The sequence below is a fragment of the Megalopta genalis genome, chromosome 1 (assembly GCF_051020955.1).
Source record: "Megalopta genalis isolate 19385.01 chromosome 1, iyMegGena1_principal, whole genome shotgun sequence".
Lineage (NCBI taxonomy): Eukaryota > Metazoa > Arthropoda > Insecta > Hymenoptera > Halictidae > Megalopta > Megalopta genalis.
In genome coordinates this window covers 46,320,539-46,340,625 of record NC_135013.1, presented here as the reverse complement: position 1 = coordinate 46,340,625, position 20,087 = coordinate 46,320,539, and the positions used below count along the sequence as shown (strand labels likewise).

The 20,087-nt window shown below is 38.7% G+C and overlaps 1 protein-coding gene and 1 long non-coding RNA gene across 4 annotated transcripts in view; one reads left to right on the top strand and one right to left on the bottom strand.

Annotated features, from left to right (window-relative positions):
- Dad (Daughters against dpp) overlaps positions 1-20,087 on the top strand; it is a 170,488-nt gene that overhangs the window by 129,393 nt on the left and 21,008 nt on the right. The window lies entirely within an intron of this gene.
- Positions 1,354-19,137, bottom strand: LOC143263792 (uncharacterized). 2 transcript variants are annotated; one of them, XR_013037122.1, is made up of 2 exons: positions 18,503-19,137; positions 1,354-3,429 (listed from the first exon to the last, which is right to left on the bottom strand). It is a non-coding gene; the product is annotated as an uncharacterized LOC143263792 (long non-coding RNA). The 2 variants fall into 2 exon arrangements; XR_013037123.1 differs by lacking the exon at positions 18,503-19,137 and adding an exon at positions 9,080-9,230.

Genomic DNA, 20,087 nt, shown 5'->3' with positions numbered 1-20,087 from the left:
GACACTGCGAAGCGCTTTACTATTTTCTTCGTAGACTAAGTGTGGGTATTACTGCGGACGCCCCAAATACTGCGGTATTTCATAAAAGTAATAGAATCTAACATTTTATATAGCATATTGCATATGCTATCGAACAAGTGAATATGCCGGCGGATATATGTTTTTGCTGTATTTATTATATATAGTATAATATATTAATAATATATAATATATATTATATATATTATATATTCTTATATATTATATTATATTATAATATATATATATATATATTTTGCCTTATTACATTTGCAGGGAATGCGACTGTAGCATTTAACAAGAAGCGATGGTATAAACTTGAATTAGAAAAAGTAATTTTATCCGCTAAATTTTACTAAAACGTTTAGAAGGCGAATTCCGAGTTGTTCTCGGTTGAAGGGTTAATAGGATTTTAGTTGTTCGACTATGAAGAAATCAGCGAAGCAACTATCGCTCTGGATGCACGCTTCTCTTTCCACGTTAATTTGATCAGAGAACTGTAGAGAGAAGGTTATACAATGTAGCTATACATTTAATGCAATTCGATCTTATCGTTCGGCCGGTTATGAATCATTTCCACACACGATGGAATCTCAATTACGTTATTATCCTATACACGTTGCCCGTTCTACCGGTCCATCGTGATCGGTTTCATGTTCGTAACAATGTACTAAACTGTAAACTGATCGCCGTCTTTGAGGATGAAGGAGTTTTCAATTCATTTTACCATCATTGGGACATTATACTATAATACATAGTTATCGATAATACAGGTTGTTCCATAATTATGGTAGCACCTTGGAAAGCGGCGATTCCTGAGGCCATTTGAAGTAACTTTTTCCTTGGCAAAAATGTTCTACGAGGCTTTGTTTACGAGTTGTTAACGAAAAACGCTGACCAATGAGAGGCGCGCTCGCCTAACGCTAGGCGGTCTAGCCAATCAGCGGAATTGGGCCTCGTCCGCCCGTTAGCTGGGCCGCCTCGCGCCAGCCGAGCTGGCCTCTTGTTAGTCAGTGTTTTTCGTTAATAACTTGTAAACGAAGCCGCGGATTGCATTTTCGCTAAAGAAAAAGTTACTTCAAATAACCTCAGGAATCTCTCATTTCTCGGAAGTACCATAATTTTGGGACACCCTGTATAATGTCGAATAGGATAAATGTACCGATTTCTGCAGTATCATGCTCCGATCGTACTTTATTTTCGCACTTCCCTCAATTTATTATGAAATAATAATATGTTTGTGCATTTTATCGAAAAATGGTGTGTTGGATAACGGTAAAATTTGGTGGCGCAATATAACCTTGACATAAGAAAACCGTTAAAAAATAAAATCGATTACATTTTGTACGTATTATATATATCTGTATAATAATATAATATTTAATGATATATTTATAATATATACAATAATATGATACAATAATATACCCATTACAGTAAATCCTCCCTAATTGACCCTCAGCTTGTACACAAAAGTGGACAATTTGGGAGGAGGAATACATTCCATTCAAGAATCGGAATACATTTTTCGTTTTCAAAATGAAAAGATAGAACCGAATAAGAACGTAAAGTGATCCTCCGATTCAAATTGATCTTTGCTTGCACGCTCAAAAATATGCAAAAATATATGTCCAGAATGTGTCATACGCAAAATATGCAAGAAACTGTATTTTTGGAACCTTGTAATAACGGAGCACGTCGGTCCACGTCCAATCAATTTACCTATACTCTAAAAAAATATGCATTTGCACGAAGATCCGTCGACTCCTAACAACAATGATTCGAGAAATATTTCCAGAACTAACCAAAAATGTTGACATACTTTCCCATACGTATGTTAGATTTATTTTATTAGTCGCAGCTATTGATAGTTAATTTTTCTACATAGTTTAAATCTTTAAATCATTCGTTGAATTACGATAGTGTCGAGTTTCATAGATTTTTATCGTACACCGTTGTAGAACGGTGACATTTAACCCTTTGCACTCGGAGTCATTTTAACTGTAAATCTAAAATCATCTTTCTGACTTATAATACTTTCATTTTACAAGACAAAGCGGATTTTACGCGTATGAAATTGACGCTTTCAAGAATGTTCAAAATCTAAACTTTGATAATATAAAAATTATCTTAGAACGTGATATAATAATTTTAGTGGTGCCTCAGAGTCACCACTCGAGTGCAAAGGGTTAAATCAAATCGGAACGTAATTTTGTTCAAAATTATCGTTAACAAGACGCCTAGTAGTACGTAAAACATTGAGAACTTATAGATTAATAGGATTTAAGTAATACAAAACAGAGAAACTTACAAACGAAAAGATCGGAATTTTCGCAACAGTCAGATTCACGTGCATTTGGATTAAACGTAATGAGAACGTAAAGTTTATTCCTTCGCGTTGTCTTTTGCTACGATTAATCGTTGAAGATTTAACGAAGCTGTGGTATGAAATTTCGACGATAAATTTCGCCGATGGCATCCGGGAAAATAGGTCTTCCGTTCCACCGTGGCATCCCTTTCATAGCACACATCTCCCTTACCAAGCTTTCTCTATCTTCGCGAAAACCCGTCGCGAGCCTTTTATTATTTTTGATTTCGCAGGAATTCCGAGAATCCGGGTCCGAGGATAGATTTCGTTGGGATCTTCGATGATCGCGAAATCATCGCTCCCGGCGCGGCGCGATGCGGTGCGGCGCGCCGCGGGCGTTTGCAGAAGCGGATTCCGCTTGATCCCGAAACTCTACTCGGAAACAAGCCGCATATATCCGCCGCTGTTTCTGCTGTAAGATTCCTACCGGATAATATATCACCGCGGTGTTCTTATTTCCCTGGCTATCTTACATCGGCAACGACAGACAGGATCGCTCGAACGAACGCAGTACGCAGCTCGTTGCGCCGCGGAGCTCTCGGCTGCTCTCGGCTCTCGACGCTTGGCGCTCGGCTTACGGCTCTCGGCGCTTGACGCTTGACGCATGACTCTCGGCTCTCAACGCTCGGCTACTTTCGGCTCTCGACGCTTGGCGCTCGGCTTATACGACTCTCGGCGCTTGGCGCTTGACTCTCGGCTCTCGACTCTCGACGCTCGGTTACTCTCGGCTCTCAGTTGCTCTCGGCTCTCGGTTGCTCTCGGCTCTAGGTTGCTCTTGGCTCTCGGTTCTCGACACTCGTCCCTCGGTGCTCGGCTCCGCTCCTCCCCAGCTCGTAATTGTACGCAGCAACGTTCGCGGGAATGTTAATTTTAGAAACCCGCGGCCAAACAAACCAGGAATGGTGTTGCATGGCAGCGTGCCCTCTTTGATCCGTCATTGGCTGCAACATAGGCGCCACTGGCCGCATACATCTCTGTTATCGCGGTCGAACACCGCTTGACTAAACTCTCCTCGTGGTTCCTATCGCTCGGTCTCGGCTTCGCTGTTTAATTAAATACATCCACACATTAGAATCGACGTACGTGTTGGCCGGAGTACCAGCCTGTCGCGTGAAAACAGATCTGTGAGGGAACGAGCTCTCTCGCAACATTGGTCTCTCTCTCCCATTTGCTTTTTTTATCCTTCGTTCTCGCACCGTGGTTTACGCGACGGAGCATTTTCTCCATAAGTGGCACTATTTCGGGGCTGCCGGATTTCTGGTATGGTAAAGGCGCGAGAGAATTCGAATAATCCGGCGTATATACTCAGGACTTCGCCAATGCCGGATTATCGAGTAATACGGATTGTTGGACTTTTCTAATGAGGATGAAACGATGAAAACGATTCGAAAGGAATTCTAACGATATATGCAATCTACGGAAAAAGATAATATCGTGTATTATTTTAAGTTTTTCCAAATAACCTTCGTATATATATATTAATAATATACAAATATAAATAAATATATATATATATATATTTATTTATTTATATTTGTATATTATTAATATTATTATTATATTTTTTTATTATGTTTTTATTAATTATCGCTTATATTTCTAAAAACATTCTAAAGCAGCACAATTTATTGAAAACGTAAAATACAAACCTAATGTTTCCACGAGAAATATAAAAGAAATCGTTTAATTATTTGTATAAATTCGGAAAAAATTAAAGCCACCGATGTACAAATCGCGGTTCCGCCCTCGCGACCTCTGTCGCTGCGTCAGACGGCCAGCGTGACGTGGCATTGGTCGCAAGGGCGGAGCGCGCTGGCCACGCTCGCTCTCTGATTGGTCCATGTTTTTCGTTAATAACTCGTAAACAAAGCCTCGTAGAACATTTTCGCAAAGGAAAAAGTTGCTTCGATTAACCTCAGGAATCACCCCTTCCCAGCTGTTAGTATAATTACGGAGTAACCTGTAGTTGCCAATTGTCAACAACTATAAAAACGTACATATCTGGAAACGGCGCGTATAATTTCAGTTCAAACCTGTCCCATTTTGTTGCAGTGCCTTTACTTTCGCACAAAGAACACATCATCGCGCACCTTGTGCGTCACGTGGTTTTTTTCTTATGGGCCAATTTTAACACTCAACGTAAACATTTTATTTCAGTTGAATACTTTCGTTCAACGATCACAGTAGAACCATTCACAGGATCTTCCGATCGGTTTGAGTACGGCACTACTATAGATCCATTGTCTTCGTCTATCGCAAGTTGAAACAGCGATTAGTACACAGACATAGTCAGTGATTCGAATTCGCAAATTCCATTAGGAAGATATTTTGTTTATTTTGACGCATTAGCAGAGATTTATAAGATCACTAGACCAAACGAAAGTTCTTTGGTTCTCGCTGTTACCGTCGACGCGATGCAACCGATCAATGAAATTCTAGACACTCGACTGTATTCCGTGAAAATGATTGTAATGCGCAATTATTAGGGCCTAGTCGATTAAGATGGTCAAAATTACCTTTAGAGGCTTTTCAACGAGTATTATATCGTTCAATAGCTGACCAAGAAAAACTCATCTGTGTAAAATTTCAACCCTGTAATTTTCCGTGAGCGTAGTTACAGGGTAAATTAGATTGCGCGCTTTTCCACTCATTTCCGTTCTTCGGAGACTTTTTAAAATTTTGAAAAAAATGTGACTTATTTTGGGCATCAAGTTGCACATTATAGAATTTATCCAGATTTTTCGGTTGCAAGATGCGGTTATCAAAAATGGAAAACTAAAAAAAGCATCGGAAAATTGAAGATATCTTGCAAACAAAAATACTATGCCACTCTGATATTAATTCCCTGATAAGGTACTATCACAAGCAGTGGGCTTAATTTTTCTCAGATTTTTCGTAGAGAAATTGTCAAATGTTCGCAACTATTTTTGTATGTATTTTGACTTAAATATTTTTATATTTATGTATTTTTTATAACCAGAATAATCCTGTACTTATTATAATAATTATTATTATTATTGTAACTTTTATCGGATGACGTGATTTCTCTTGAATGGCTCTTGGATTTTCATCTGCCTATATGCGGCAATTATACTCATCGACGTGTCGACGAGCTTAATCGTTGAAGACGATGTTGCGTGAAAACGAAACTTCTATGTTGGAAATTATCGCTTTTTTTCAGTTCTTGCGTAAATTGAATTTTGTAAGCATGTGAATGCAAATCTTTATGCAAAATTCACCACAAATTTCCATAAGAACTATTCAATTCTTGAGAACGACGTGGAATTGACGTCGATAGTTCATTAACAATACTTTCACGAACGGCAGCAACGTTTTCATCCGAACGAGCTGTTTTTGGTCTGCCAGACTTTGGTTTATTATGATCGGTTCCAGTTTTATCAAATTTTGTTAACCAAATTTCGAATTGTTTGCTCGGATGGACGATTATGTATGTCGAAAAAATCACGCAATTTACAATGGCTATTTCTCAATTTTTTAAATAAAATTTAATATTTTAAATAATTTCATTTTTGAAATAAATTTGAATAACTTTAACACGCTTAAATTCCACCGTTAAAATTATCTATCGTTGTAGGTTAGAAAGAAAGGAAGTGACAAGAAACAAACATGGCGTTTGACGGATATTCTGATTCGACATCCTAAAGGTACTTTTGGATCACCCTGTATTATTCGTTAAACTAATTAAACATTTTCGAACCGTCGAATAAAGTAACAAGAGCTTAGCAGCAGCGCGAACTCGTGGAAACGGTGAAATCGAGTGGCTTTTAACGCGGCCTATACCAAGCGCCGAGTCACCGGGCAGAGACACATACGTACACCGAAACGCAAACAATCAGAAGTTTATCGGCGATGGCCGGCTTTCTCGTGCGCGCTACGCGTGTCGTTAGGTATGCGACACACGTATGGTATACCTTCACGCGGAGCCGCACGGTCGTAGAAAGGCCGTTTGAAGGACAAGGGTCGTGTCTGACGCCGATATACATACAGTGTTACGCCTAACTGAGAACAGTGAAATATCTCGGAATGGATCGAAGCTACGAAAACAATGTTTATACAAAAAGTGTTCAGTATAAAGAGATGTTTTAGGTAGTATCAATAATTTTTTTATTGACATAATGGTGAATGATATTTCAAAGTCAAGTTGATTTTTTTAAATTGGACTATACATTTTTTTAGTCATATTACGATATCTGGTTTCAATACGAATCCAATATTGTATTAATCATAAATTAGAAGCAATTAAATTTGTACCAGCGGGAGGCGGATAGTATTAAAAGTCTCGTCGCGTTGGTTGACTACATCTCGATTGACGTGTTATTCTGATATCTTCTTCAGCCAAATCGTTGTTCTCTCAGGCTTAGTTTCAGTCGATTTCTTGGTTACCGTAGATACGATTTTACATATTACTGAAAATGCAGGTTTTGGTTTTTTCGGATGTCGCCTGTGAAATTCGTTCCTCGCTTGTCGTATGAATTAAAATCGTCACCTCTTAATCAAACTATTTCGATTTTTTCCTGTGGAGTAAGCATTTTCACACACTCAAAATGCTTTAGAATTTTTCATTTTTGTCTTGATTTACTGAAGATACTATTTAAACTGATTATTGGAAATACCAAAGGCATAAGGAAATTCAGAAAGGTTCGTCTTTTGTTTATGCTCATCGCCAGTGTATTATCTACGCCTCGTTGCATCTGCATTAGGCGACAGCAACAATGTCACGTAAACAGAAATCGAACCTTTGTATGTTTTTTCTTATACCTTTCATAATACCGTCCTCCTCCCGCTGTTGCTAATTTAATTGCTTCTAATTTTTGAAAGAAATAATACAATATGGGATTCGTATTGAAACCAGCTATCGTAATATGGCTAAAAAAAATGTATGGTCTCGTTTAAAAAAATTAACTTGACCTTGAAATATTATTCACCATTATGTCAATAACAAAATTATTGATACTACCTAAAACATCTCTTTATACTGAACACTTTTTCTATAAACATTATTTTCGTAGCTTCGATCTATTTCGAGATATTTCACTGTTCTCAGTTAGGCGTAACATCCTGTACATACATACGTATACGGGGTGTCTCGAAAACGAAAACGAAACGTTCTGAACATGTTTCAGAACATTCATCGAAACAAGAACCGAGTAACGCTCCATGGTGGTACACCTTTTCGTAGGACGATCTTAATTTTTCAACATCTTTAACATTGTTCACGAAGAGCGTTGATGAGCACTACTTGACATTTTAATGTCAAACACCTTAAAAGTGGGCGAACGGTGAAAATTTTCGATCGGATATCACGGTATCTTACTTTTAATGCAAAGTAAGATCAACTCTTTTGATAACTATCCGAATTTTATCTTTATATTTGTGTTGTACATGATACGACACAACGTGTTTAGTCGATATTGCAGAAGGAAGCACAGGACTTGAATCAAAAATATTTTGTATCGATTGTTTACATAGCACACACTTACCGATAAAAATAAAAAAAAAACATAGATTGGACATAGATTTGTATCGTTTCAACGAAAATATTAATTTCAATGTTTTACAATTTTTCAATTTCTATTTCTAGTTTTATTTTTATTATTTTCTTAAATTTGTCGCGTCTACTAAATAAAAGATGCATTATAGATGCTTTTAATTTAATAAGGCTTATATTTGTTAAAATATCAAAGTTTATTGATATTGATAGTGTACAAGTATTTGATACACACAGCGGTTCTCCTAATTTTCTTTGCAACTAACCAGCGTATCTGCTAGCGCCCATTGCCAAAAAATCGATGCCTGCGGATGCGGGCAACATGAGACATATGTTTCTCAGACCTCGCTTCGATGCAGAACTAACGGCGGGTTCACAGTAGGGTACAGACTGTCGACGAGACACTTCGTTAAATCTCGCGCGTCGCGATCGACGAAACCCACGGCTTCCCTGAGATTCTTACGACCGAATGTAGTCGAAGCTTCAAATTACGAACGATTAAAGAACAGTGAACGATTCAAGTGGATTGGTACAGGCAAAGTGTGTAATTAGTCTACTATGTTTTACGAATTTGGTAATAATCGGCACACACAGTGTTTCCAGCGTGACCCTAACGATTGTTTAAACAACGCTTTAAATCCAAGTTTAACAATGTATCATTATTAAAGTTCAGAGTAATTGTGCCAGTTCTAATATTAATACAAATTGTCATTTGTTTCGACAAAGGCAAACAAAACGATCGGAAGTGTCCTTAGAGGTTATGTCAACCGAATTTCATTCGATACCGCATACGAGTGAAGAAACTTTCAAGCGTGAAATTATTAATCGCAGTTGTTCCAGCGTTTTTCGTATGAAAATGTTTCACATTGAATTCCAGTGCCGCGCAAAAAATCTTAGTTCGACGATTAAATTTTCGCGCGGTCGTTCGTTCGGTACACGTGCACGCTCGCACGTAACAAACTACTAGCACGATCCAATTAGGATGCAAACAGTATCGGGACGAAGCGAGCGGTGTTCCAATTGTTGTTCAGATAAGAGGCGTACGCTCGAATCAACGTATCTATAATATCACGTTTCTGGAAACGGTACAAATATTTGCGATAGAATATCGCGCGAAACAAACAGGTTAGCATTAGCCAGACTCGCGCGCATATCGGCAGGTCACTACTATTTTCTTAGCATACCCGGAATTGTTTCGATCCTGATAGGGACGCGTGCATACGTGTGGACACGCACGCGCACGCGCGCGAACGCACTGACGACACGCGCACGACCGTAAACACACCGAACGCGCGGCACCGAGACTTTTCGATCGCACGCACAGCGTCCCGCGGTGCATGCTCTCGTGTTACTGTAAGTGCACCTACGTTACGTAGTTAGCCGACTCGGCCGTGCCAAGGTTGGGAATCTTATCTAAGCACAGGGTGTTTGACCCAACTGGGAAAAGACATTGGCACTCGGTACTTTGCGCCGTCACGTTTGCTCGACCGATTCGCATAAAGCTTCGTTCACACGCAGTGTTTCCTAGATCGTGCGCGGTGATTTAGAACGGCGTTGCGCGCCAAGTATTTTCGGGGTACAGGCGTGCGCGGGCATTGTTCGAACCTGGGCCGTTCGATAAGTTTTTGATGCTTCTTTACCGTTTAGATGTTAGTTTTCTTTTTCTTAAATACACACTTGCTGTTCGAAATATTCGAATAATTAACTGATTTTCAATGTAATCGTCGTTATTTATACTATTTCGATTTCGTGAAAAGCATCGCGCAACGATAGGTATCAGAGATAACAGTTATTTGCAAACATTTTTGTTCAAACTAAACAATGTAAATGAAATTGTTTAAACAGCGATTGAAAGATTAAAAATTTCGTTTACAAATAAATTATACTATTAACCGAAAATTTGTTCTGTTACCAATAAGCATATTACGGACGACGGAAATTATATTTCTGTCACTTATACATAAGTGACTTATACATAAGTAATATGTTCGTTTGAAAACATTAAATCTAAATATGTAACTCTGAAACAATACGTTTTTGGGAAACATTTAAAACACAAAAGTTACTCAATTTCAAGAGTTACCCTCATCAAGAGGGTAATACAATTATTTTATTCTTTCGTTGATATCTCTTCGAAGGTTTTTATAGTAAGTTAAAATAGAATTTCTTCCGACGATAACTCTTATTATGACTAGACAGCGGATATTTATACATTTGCGCAGACTTTTAAAGTGTGATAAAACGTATAAATAAGCAATGTTTAATAGCATTTTTTTTCTTTTTACAATGAGCAATTAGTGAAAAACACTGACCAATGAGAGATCGCGTACGGCTGACGCCCCGTCCTCACGACCTCTGTTGCTGCGTCAGACGGCCAGCGCGACGCGGCATTGGTCGTTAGGGTGGAGCGCCGGCCGCGCTCGCTCTCCAATTGGTCCATGTTTTTCGTTAATAACTTGCAAACAAAGTTGCGGATTACATTTTCGCTAAGGAAAATGTTACTTTAAATGATCTCAGGAAACCCTCATTTCCCGCATATACAATAATTTTGAAACACCCTGTATGTATATGCTCCATGTCCATAATGGAACCACTAAATGACAATGGACGAGGTAGCAATGTTTATTTTTACCTGAAGAACATTGTTTGTGGGCGCACCTAAATATTCCTTTAAATTGTATAAATAATATAATACAATATATATAATAATATATAATAATAATAAATAATATATAATTAATTGTATATTATATATTTATTATAATTATATATATATTATATTATATTATATATATTATATATAATTATAATATATAATTAATATACAATATAATTGTATAAATATAATATAAATTGTACGAAAATTCGGAATCATTTCAAATTGAAAATTGCAGGAGATATTTAGCTTTGAATTTCAATTCGTTGGCATAGTGCTGCGAGGCGAGACGAGACCTCAGCCCATTCGGTCGTCTCGAAGAATCTTTCTGTATATTAAATCGTGATGTCACCGCCGTCAAGGCTGTTCTTGTAGGTCGTGCGAATTTCGAAATATTCCATTGATAACACGGCGATGCACTATCTCTGACGGCAGGGACTCGGTCTTATCGTCTAAAAGCACCATCTGGAAATCTGTGATCTCGCAGTCAGAAGGACACACGCCGGTTGATACGAACAGATAACGGTTGATCAATCGCAGAAAAAACTTGATCGCCAAGATTTGAAAGAAGTTCGTGCTTGATCACGACGAGTGTTCTCTAATACGTCGCGGTGGGGAGACGTTTTCTAGGAATTCCGTCTGGCACACTTCGAAACGTTATCCGATGTCGGAACTCGCCGCTTTTACCTTCATCAAACATGTACAGGGTGTCTCAAAAATGTCTCGCTATCCAGAAATTAGAGGTTCCTGAGATCATTTCAAGTAACTTTTTCTTTAGCAAAAATGCAATCCGTGGCTTCGTTTACGAGTTATTAACGAAAAATCGTGACCAATGAGAGGCGAGATCGGCTGACGCCCCGCTCTCGCAATCTCTGCCGCTGCGTCAGATGGTCGACGCGACGCGGCATTGGCCGCAAGGGCGAAGCGCCGGCCACGCTCGCTCTTTGATTCATATCCCCATTTCCGGATTGCGAAACATTTTTGGGACACCCTGTATATCTCTATACACAGCGAGCAATAGTAATCGCTGCTTCTATACTTGCAGTATACACAGACCGTTGTATGCGGCGCTATTTGCTCGTCAATCTTGTTCACGTTGATTAAAGATTTGTATAAAATAATGATTCGTGCAAAAGACGATGTGCTGCGCGATAGCTTATCGAGAGACACGTTGTGCCAAGTTTCAACCCCATGATCGGCATGGTAGATATTTTAACAAATATTAATAATAGATATTACAATGGAACATATATAACACATTGTTTATATCGCAATGTTGTTGTATTTGGTACACAAAAAGGTAATGAAATTAAAACGAAAAATAGAAATTACAAAATTGTAAAAAAGTAAAATTAATATTTTCGTTAACACGATACAAATTTGTATCCTCTGTTACGATTTGCTACACCCAAAAATATACATCTGTGTAGCACGTTTCTTAACTTTTGTCGGTACGTGTATTTTCCAACAATTAAATCTTGCTTAAATGTATAATATGTAAGCAGTCTCGAAAACGGTGTAAAATACGTGTTTCTATTTGCCGCGGTTCGAATGATCTTTTAAGATCGACACATTTCCGTCAAGTACGAACTTGAAATATATTGGAAGGGCTATTACTGGTAATAAGACAAGATCGGGACGATGTTGGATCATCGAATTTTCCGCTTATCGTGGCCCGCATCGATAAGTAAATCCGTTTAATTTATTAGACGGCTTTCGTCGGTCCTGGCAACGATTTCTAGGAGATCGGACTAATTTTGATGACACCGCATGTTTCTTCTCGATCCCTTCTTAGCCGTCGTAGAATTTATTAGCGGCCGTTATTAACCCTCCCCTTCAAATCGTCCGCTCATACAAGAATGAATTACCGACGACGATTTCGGTGATTTCACGCGCGAACAGTACTTTTTATAACACTTTAATTTATTTTCGCCGCGAGATAACCTCACTTCGGAAGCGTTTCGGACCGCGGAAACACATCATTGGCTTGTTCTGCAGAATCGAATCATCACAAATCGACTCGCTAATGAACTCTAGAACACTCCCGAATCCATCGAGTCACTGTGGTCTTTTTTGCAATAAAGACTTATGGTATTTCTATAGTAATGAATAATATCTACTCCTTTTATTTTTTTAATGTTGCATAGTGATCGAATTGCTTCAAAACGTGCCAAAACTTCGTCTTTTTTGGTTGCAGAGTACTTTTTTTTACTATAACGTTCGTATCTTCGTGTACTTTAAACTGGAGAACAAAAAGTGAAAATTTCTATTTTTAAATATTTCCAACTTAAATTGAAGGACTCATCGCATATTATATCTGTGCGATAAAACTTTAAAAAATCAAGGATTATACACTAGAATAATAATAGAACATCTATTTGCCTTAAATAGCATATATTCCAGTTATTTTTAATGTCACTTGTTGTTTTAAAGTTATATTATTATGCCGATTATTAACAACTACAAAAACGAACCGTGAGGCGTAAATAATCGTATCTCCTCTTCTCAAGTCATCCATATTTCGTTACAAGCTGAAGGACAATTGCACAGAATTTACTGTATGTTGGAGGTCAACGATACTGTACGATCGTGGAGCATTTGTTTTGATTTCGGCAGTGCGCCGCGGTCAAACCGTCGCACAATATGTAGCCGGTTTCTACACAAAAAACGAAAAAAAAAACATACGACAATTAAAATTATACGGGGAGTCCCGAAAATGTCTCGCAATCCGAAAGTAGGGGATTCCTGAGGTGATTTGAAGCAACTTTTTCCTTAGCGAAAATGCAATCCGCGGCTTCGTTTACGAGTTATGAACGAAAAACAGTGACCAATCGGAGGCGAGATCATTTGGCGCGAGACGGTCGAGCCAATGAGCGGAACTGGGCTCCGTGTACTCGTCGGCTGGGCCGCCGCGCGTCAGCCGAGCTCGCCTCTTATTGGTCAGTGTTTTTCGTTAATAACTCGTAAACGAAGCCTCGGAGAAAATTTTCGCAAAGGAAAAAGTTGCTTCAAATGACCTCAGGAACCTCTCATTTCCGGATTTCGAGACATTTTCGGGACACCCTGTATATTATTTTATTATTATATTATACTACTAGTGCATATATTTGGGTTTTTGTTGGGATAGAATAATGAAAACAAATTGCAGTTTTTATAATCAAACTTTTTAGAAATACAATTGTTGTTTTGAATTCGATTCAAACCAATTGAACATTCCCTCCATTTTCATGTTGCTAACATTGTTCTGAAACCACTAATTCGATTATTTCTTTGAGAAATACTTTCGATTTTTCGATTGTTCTTTTCCTCGTAATCGACGATTACTGTCGGATGCGAGCAAAAGTCTGCATATAATAAAAAAAGAAAAATTATAATTATTCTCATTAGTTTCAATGGAGTGCGAACAGATGAAATATTTACTAATACGTATCGCGGTATGCTTCGTGGCACGTGCCATTTTGACATTATTATTAGACGATTTCTCCGATAACAGCTGATAGCAGCCAATTTTTATTTTGTTATTAATGTAAGGCGTCGCTCTTCAAAATGCAATCAAAGCGAACACCAAGATAAAAAAGCGTTCTGTGACACAATTTAAGTACATACTGAGTACATTAAATTCTGTAAAAATGATTTATTTTCAGACAACAAAATAATTATAAACGATGTTATAAATTTAGGATGATTTGAAGATGAGCTTTTAAGGGTTCTGCAGCAATTCTATCTGCGGAAAGTTTTTCTCTACTTAATGCATATGTATGTATTTAATTAGTAATAATTTAATGTATCTAACTGAAATTTTGATAACCAGCCACTGCTAGGTTTAAATGTAGGATATCCTTGCATCTTCCCGTTAAGCTCTGGAGCTTTCTCGCATAACAATGGTTCTGAGATGGGCATTCTTTTAATTCTGTATTATCAAAATCACTGATACAGGGTCAATGTCCATACCATTATTTTTTACCGCGATGTACCAGCATCTAATGCGGCAACAGTTTGCAAATAATCTTGTATTGAGCGATCGTTTTCTTTTGTTATCAGTAATCGTCGATTTACCCGACATCATATTCTTCTGCTAACTTTGCAGTACGCTCCTCCCTTTTTCATTTTCTTAATAATTTCAGCGTTTTCTTGAATATAAATCTCGACACTTTGTTTCGCTTACGCACTCTCTCCCTCTTTCGCTTACGCCCAACGACTGCCCGCTCCATCGTCTTTCAAAAACCCAACCATTCTCTCTCACACACGCGCGCGCATATTCGTACCTCGCGTCCTTCACTCACGCATATCCATATACACATCGTACGTTTGGTAACACGCGTCCTTATTTCCTAACGTCCCTACGAACGTAAATATACCATACTCGAATTAGAGTTGTGCGCAGAATTACGATTGTATTACTCAAGGAACCATGATTACCAAAGTGCATGATACAATTACATTCTAACTCGTAATTCAAATCGCCATTGAATTAAATATTGTAATTCATCTTTTTACACCGATCCGATTCCGCTCGGTGACATCGATCAGTCAATCGTCAAATGTCCCCATCATTCAATCGTCGTACCTACACAGCCACACATCTACATTCACCTTTGTACCACTACATTCGTACGTTGGACACTCGTTATTACATGTGCAAGAAATATGGAAAAGATTCGGATTCATATCTCGATTAGATTGTACATCAATTACATCGTATTTCAATTACGCTCGTGATCAAAATAATTAGTAATCGAATTAACTCGACCGTTCGAATTGCTTGATTGAATTACAATGTAATTGAATTTCAATTTCATTCAATTAGCACAACTCCGATTGAAATGTCGCGGGAAGACTTTGTTTCGATCGTTAGGCGAGCTCAGCTCGCGCAAGGCGGCCGAGCCAACGAGCGGTCGAAGCTCAGTTCCGCTGATTGGCTCGGCCGCCTAGCGCTAGGCGAGCTCGTCTCCCATTGGTCAGCGTTTTTCGTTAATAACTCGTAAACGAAGCCTCATAGGACATTTTCCCTAAGGAGAAAGTTACTTCAAATGACCTCTGGAATACTTTTAATACTCTTTCCGAGAGTATTAACATAATTATGGGAACAGCCTGCGTAAAAGTTTACCGGCTGTGTAAATTCAGATCACGTAAACCGACGTCGCGCATTAATAAAATACCGTGCGGAAATGGTGTTACAATTTTATCGCATAAAAATATGCCGCGTAAATCGAGAGACCGGTGTACATATATAATAGAATGCGCAAACTTTGCACGTCGCAAGTCGTGCGTCCCGGTTATCTTGTCTCTCATCCGTGTTTGCGCACGCTTTCGTACAGACACCTCACTGTTTCACTGTTTTCGCTGCACAGGCAATTGGTATGCGACAGGAAGGTCGCGTCGGCTCTCGAGATCTGCGAGCAACGCGGACGATGAATATTTACGATCGTTAAACCGTTACGGAACAATTTTTGGGCTCGAATCGCAGACTGTGCCGTTGGACGAACAATTCGAAATCGATCCGAGTTCGATCGTCCCCGGTCTGCTACTCCATTATATGATACTTATTCTGAACGTTGAGAAAATAATTTCATCTGCGAAATAATGTTCGCCGTTCACATCGACAAACTAACTTTTTATGAAGAAGTATACGCATATCAAACGATACATAAAATTGTTACCAACCGATACATCTAATCTGGAACGATTTATTTTTCTCAATTTATTTTTCCTTCCTTCGTTCGGTATTTTCTTCGGCATTTTCATAAGATTTAGAAAAGATTTTGCGCGCATTCGGTATCAAAACATTTAAATAGTTTTTCCAGTACTTTCGAAACGACCGTCTTTTGCCCGTTGAATTTTCACAAATAAATAGCTAATTGAATTTGAAGAGAAAAATTTCATACGTCTTATCCGATGAATATAAAGTTAATTATTTTTAACAAATAAACTAAATGCAACCAGAATTTTGGCATTTCTGGGAGAAATTACTGTAATAAAAATGTCGCTAATTACGTAGCGATAGTACATGCGATGCCGAACCAGGAAAAAATACTTGTAGAGCGATAATTAAAAGAAGTTATTTTGGCTTAAAAGTTCGTACGTTTTAGGTTGACGCGTCAACAAATTTTAATCTCTGATATCTCGATAACTAATCGTCGATACAACTCGAAAATTTGCATCGAATCTTCGATTTCTTATGGATTCGTTTATTCAATTTGTTTATACCGAAAATTCAACGGTATTTCGATAACGTTTATAATGGGAAATCTGAAAGACCGTTGGTCGTTGAATACATATTCGGTGGAGAAATGGCGCTGTTTCAGAGGAGGATGTGACCCTCGAAGTAAAATCGCCAGACTTATAATCAGCCGTGGAAACGTGAAATAATATACCGCGGGTACGTAAACGAGGACAGTTAACCGACGCGCCGGAGCTACGGCGAATTCCGCAATTGCTTCTTTATCGTGATGCTCGCGGTACCGACGGAATTACTTTATTACAGGCTTCAATTTGCTTTCAATTTTCCAGAGTCGCTCGCTCGCCGGGGTAGACACGCGCGGTGCGCTCGGTGCGCTCGGTACGACACGCTCGACGAGGTCATTGTTCCTCAAACTCGAATTGAACTCTCTCAAATTACTTCATAAAATACTATTTAATATATATGTACAACTTTATAATATTATATGTATAATATTATGTATATACACACACATATATATACAGGGTGTCCCAAAAATGTCTCGTAATCCGGAAATAGCGGGTTCCTCGGATCATTTGAAGCAACTTCTTCCTTTACAAAAATTTTCTCCGAGGCACCGTTAACGAGTTATTAACGAAATACAGTGACCAATAAGAATCGAGTACGGCTGACGCGACACGGCCCAGCCAATCATCGCGCGAAGCCTAGTTCCGCCTACATAACAATTCTTTTCATTTCACTACATGTTCGTTTTATTTCGACCTCTAGATATTCAAAACTGAAAATATTGAAATTTAATATCACGATTTAATGCGAATATATTTTAATTACAATTAAAATTGCATTCGAAACGTGAAATTTTTACGCATCGCGAGTGTATACTCGTCGCAACACAAAATGTTGCCATTTTTTCGTGACGAGTGTACTCGTCGGAAATTGTCGTAACCGATTAAACGGCAGCATCGGCGTGGATCATAGTCTGTTTTTTCGAAAGAGGGCAGCAGAAGTCTGAAACAGTCCTCCCCGGCACGTCTACGTTGCATATTCTCCTTTCAAAAAATAACCCAATCAATGGTAACAGCAACGAAGCTCCCGATATTGCAACGGGAAAATCGTCGATTGGCCAACGAGAAATTTAGTAGAACGAATTCTATGTTGAGCGTGCTATGGTTTCCAGCGAGGCGGCGTACGTGTACAATAAATCGGTTCTCTTTTTTCTCCGATATCGACGACGTCGTGAAACGACGAGCGGCGAAGAGACGTCTCGAGGAATGCGAATGTATTCTCGCGAGTTGCTGCGACGCGAAATTAATAACTCCCAAACCACTTTATTTTCGATACAAGACCCCTGACACTTTTTTAAAGAGCATACGGGTTTTCTTTAAAAAAAGAAAGTTTGAATAATCTTACATACTTTACTAACTGAAAAGTTTTTTATCGAACTTTTTTATCACAATTTTTGCTCGGTAACGATCGTTCGAACAAATGGAAGAAAATATCTCTCGAAAAGTGGAAGTTCTGCCAAAAAAATGTTTATTAAGAAAACTTGTTTACACATAATTGTACATTTTTTCATCAATTGACAGATCTTTGTATGTTCTTTAAGAAAGCATTTATGACAAAAATGAGTAGGTCAAATTTAAAATAGACAAAGTAATAATAAATTACGTGGATAAAAATTTGCAAAAATATTTTACTTGGACCAAAAATTGATTAATTTAGATTTTAGTAGGGCTGGGTAAAAATAGTAAATATTTTGTGTCTAAATACCTTTCTTTTCTCATGTGCGTAGTTACATATGGAAATAGTATCGTGAACTAAGTATTTCATTAAAATATACGAAAATCCGAGTGTAACTATAAATAGTATTTTCTCACGATTTAAAGATTCAACGAAATAGTGTCTCCAAATAATATTTCATTTAAGCATAAAATGAAGTAGTATCTTCAAAAGTATTTACTCATGGAAATATTTCAATTTCACTATTTTACATGAAATTATTTCAAATTTTCCGCCGCGTCGCGTCGCGCCGGCACGCGGCACCGGACGAAGCGCCATGATCGAACGCAACTGACGAGACACAGAAATTTGTCAAAGGCGGATCGAGGAGCCGGCTGCGAATGGTCATAGATAGACCGGAAAATTCGGACTCTCTCAGAGTTCGTCAGGACGGTTAGGACGGTTGGGTTGGGTCGGGTCGGGTCAGGTCGGGACGGGCACGGCGAGCGTTACGAGCCACGGCGACCGAGACCACGACCACGACCACGACCGCGTCGGCGATGGCGATGGCGACGGCGACGGCGACGGCAACGGCGTCGGCGACGGCGGCCGACGCGACAAGCGTCCTTGCTCCAACCACTCGCGCTACTACCGATGACGTAATCGTCGCGATACCCCGCAATCTTGGCGCCTCGGTAAACTCGTAATATCTATTTTTATCTGGTGGAAGCAGGGGTTCCGCCCCGGCCCGCCCCGCCCCTGCTCGCACACAGCCGAGCCGAGCCGAGCCGAGCCGCAGCGTTCTTACACCTTCGCACACCCGTGTTCTCTCCGTCTTCTTCTTGTCTTTTTCTTTTTCTCGTCTTCCTCCTTCTTCTACTTTCTTCTACTCGTCCTTCTCCTTCTTCCTGATTCTTAACCTCTAAATTCAGCCCCCGCTAGAAATGGTCATCCTTGAACCAGACATACAGTGTTCGCATTTTCGTGTGCACGCTGCTTACAGTGTACGCTACTTGTTAATCAGACGGATTAGGATGGTATTATTACTAATAACGCTATCAAAAAAGTCTGTGTGTAGTACAATTACAGGAATGTTAGCAAATAATTGGGAATAATAACAAACGCAAGTTATGTATGCGTATTGTTACGTTCATGTTGTAAATAAGATACTGTAATCTCTTAGTCATAGAAACGTGACAAAATTTGACTCTAAGAACAGTCTTTTTTTAAATTCATTCTAACAGATTCAATATAATTTAAAATCGACTAGCTCGTATCACCGTCCTTGATATATGCTGTTATTCCGACTATTTACCAAGTTTTGCGATTTTATTTTCTCGGCTCTATCTCATTCTTTTCGTGCGGTATTTTATAATGCTTTAACGTTGTGCAGTGCTTCCCATTCTTATATACAGGGTGTTCGGAAAATCGTGGCTGATTTATACATGCAAAAATAAATCGAGAAAGAGGAATAACATTTTGTTATTTAAGGCTCCGTTTCCGAGAAATCTGAGTTGAAAGATGCGTCAAATTCACGTGACTTTTGTAATATGACGAAGAATTGGTATACCATGACCAGACGCGCCAGTTGATTCCTATTCAATAGTACATATTAGTTTGTCAACCTAATTTGACT